The following is a 3,619-nucleotide window of genomic DNA, read 5'->3' on the forward strand; positions in this document are numbered from 1 at the left end:
ACAAAGTCATGATGGTTCCTTCGTCCAAGCAACTTCAAAGTGGGAAGTGGGCCTGTGATTTGACGGCTCATTAGTCATTGTTACTGCGGCGCGACAACCTGGGTGACTCCCTTGGAGTTCTGTGTGCATGGCAAGTGGACCAGGATGGTCGACGTCCCACATGTTGGCGAACGGAAGTATTCTTTCCGATATTGAGGAACAAGGAAACCGCGTGGTATAGTATCACTCCTGATTGGTTCACAAAAAAAGTATCACTACCGATTTATAATTATTTTTTATTTCTGATGAATGCTAGCGTTTCAACTCTTACGACGAAGGGTGCCAAACACGGCACGTGCTGGATGTCCCACACGTCAGCGAAAGGAGTGGGACATGAACAACGCGGTAGAGCCCAGCGTAAAAAAACAGCATGGTAGAGCGTCTCTACTTCTTCCACTTCTGGGTCGGAGACCACACGTAGTAGTACTTAGTGGTATGAACGATACAAAGTGCGACCTGGAGACAAAGACACGTCTAGTTGGAAGGTCTCGGGGCATACACGTAAACAAATATAAAAGTTAATATGTGCCTCCAACTAATATAGTAGTAGTAGAGTACTTAGGCACGTACTCCATAACATCACCGTGCATTGCACGTACAACATTTAGTGGTAGTACGTAGTAAGAGACAAATGCCGCCCAAGAGTTCCCTTCTCGACCTACTTTTGGGTGTTTGGTAGAGTGTATGGAGGGTGCATGAGTCCACACTAGTTTAGCACAAATACACTAGAAGCATGCATGAAGAGGGCTGTTGAGTTGAGCATGCATGAAGAGGGAACAACTATACTGAGACGAGAACGCAACCAAACACACCCTATATGTCAGGACCCCGATTCCAAGCCACATCGATCTAGCCGGTAACACCTCATATCACTTTGCGGCCTCACGCACGGTATCCCACGGGTGTCGCCTTACCATGGCCCGGGAACGGTTGCGCCTTTTGGCTCACGTATATGATAGTGTCGCTAGCATCCATATGACAGAGAACCCGGGCCGACATGGCTAGTCGTGAACCCAAAGCGGCACAGACCTATGGAGACAGGCATACATGAATCACATCGAGCATGTCGGTCATCAGCGAGTGATTCCGGGCTGTAGCACTGGGCTAACAGGACTCTGGGGAACCCAGGCTGTAGCAGGCTAGGCAGGACTCCAGATATCACCGCGTGACATTTCCCTGAAGGGACAGACATAGGAACGAAGTGAAACACATGCCGGCCAGTCAAATGTCCTGAGCAGTAGTGCTGGGCTAGCAGGGCTCCGGTGAACTGGGCTGTAGCGGAATACTATGGCTCGAGAAACACTAGACTACATTTCCCCATAAGAAAGGCTGCCAAGGATAAACAACTAGATTGTCGGATCCACTCATACCAAGCATTTCAATCATACACACAATATGCCCGATATGAGTACATACAACATGGCATCACAACAAAACTCTACAACTCAAGTACTTTATTTAAAGGCTCCAGAGAGCCATACATAACATGTTCATATAGATAGGGGTCACATGACCCGACACTCAAGTCATACAATCATACAAACACAAGCGGAAGCAACTAGTCTGAGTACAGACACTAGAAAGAAAGAAGGCTTCTCGAAGCCTGTCTATCTACATAGGGCCCCCCATGGCCAAGATCACCACCTGGGTGGCTAGTCACTCATCGACATCAAGGTCTACATAAAACCCATCGGAGGGGGCGGTGTTGTCGTCTTAAAACAATAAATAAGCAAACATGAGTACAAGGTACTCAGCAAGTCTTACATCAGAACCTACTATACATGCTCATTCTCAAGAAGGTGGTGGGGTTATTGCAGCAAGCCAGCTTTGACTCTTGGCTAAGCTATCCTACGGAACTTCACTAGTAAAATAGTTTTTGCACACGAGTCCACTACTCACCAACACAATACTCCACCGGGGATCCTCCCTCGTCATCCTACGAGAGGGCCATCCTCGGTACTCACACTTATCTTGAGTCTTTTAGTAGTATCCATTAGCTTGTCTATGAACTGTATAGGCAACCAAGTAGTCCTTTACCGTGGACGCGGCTATTCGAATCGTTTTATACCCTGCAGGGGTGTACTTCTTCATACACGCTTTGACCACTTACCGCCGTTTACATGACATGTACTCGGCAACCTTCAAGCGGAAGCCCGGCGAGGGTGTCGGCCACGGCCTACCTAAACACTTAAGTCTCTAGTCCAGGTTTATTGCCTATCCAGGTTCCATCCACAGGGAGTCTGGCCGAGGTTTCCACATACGGCCCCGAACGATGTGAACAGGGTTCCCGAGACACCAAACAGGTGACTCGGTACACCGTGCCACGGTGTATCTACCGCAACATAGCCCACCCCTAGGGTCAGCGCTACGCACGGCCGCCAACACATAACCTACAAACACCAGAAACTATTTGCAACTCCTGGACAGAGTACTAGGGTGATTAAGAAGCCGAGAGGGTCCATTGGTTTCGGTCCCAATGTACGGTAGTAACTGCATCTTAAATCACACATACAGATCTCAGTTCTTATGGATGGTCCCAATGAAACAACCCACCATGTACTCCTACATGGCCTCTCACCGATACCTTTACCAAAACATGTTCAACACATCCCTCACATTACCGACATAAGCATTTCACTCTAGCCCATCACCCAGATGAACCAGACCTGACACAACTCTAAGCATAGCAGACATAGCAAGGTAGGAATCACATACATGGCTCAATCAACTCCTACACATGCTAGTGGGTTTCATCTAGTTACTGTGGCAATGACAGGTCATGCAGAGGATAAGGGTTCAACTACCGTAGCACACAGCAGTTTGAATCGCGTTGTCTTAATGCAGTAAACAAGAGCAGAAGTGAGAACATGGGTTTGTATCGGAATGATCAATGGGTTGCTTGCCTGTTGTAGAGGTAGTAGGGTACTGCCCTTCAGACGGATACTCGGGGTTATCCTCGGAGGCAGAACCTACCACGAAAAACACACCGAGCGTAATCAACACATGGCAATATGCAACAATATGATGCATGCTATGACATGGCAAGATGAAGGTGTCTTGGCCTAATACAAGATAAAACAGAAGGGGATGAACTCATTTGAATCAAAGATTCAAATGTTAGCTCATTAAACATGGCCTTATTAGTGCATTACCTTATTCTGCTTAAACAGCAAGATAAACTTGTTTTGTCATGCATGAAACCATTACAGATGGATAGATTGAATTTTTCTGATCATTTTTCATATATAAATCTTTGCATTTGGAGCTATGGTTGATTTTCTATGATTTTTAGAAGTTTTGACTATTTTCTAGAATTTCCTATTAAGGAATAAATCCAGAAATTGAATTAATGCATCAGCATGACATAGGCGTGACGTCAGCGGTCAACTGGGTCGGCCAGGTCAAACCTGATTGGTGGGCCCTCTCTGTGAGTGACACAACTAGTTAACAGAATTAGATTAACACTAATTAACTGTCAGTGGGGCCTGGGCCCACATGTCAGTGACTGAACTAATTAAATTTAGTTAAAACTAATCCGAAACTAATTAGCAGACCGGCCCCACCTGTCATAGACTTAGGG

This window comes from Triticum urartu, chromosome 2, assembly GCF_003073215.2.
Source record: "Triticum urartu cultivar G1812 chromosome 2, Tu2.1, whole genome shotgun sequence".
Lineage (NCBI taxonomy): Eukaryota > Viridiplantae > Streptophyta > Magnoliopsida > Poales > Poaceae > Triticum > Triticum urartu.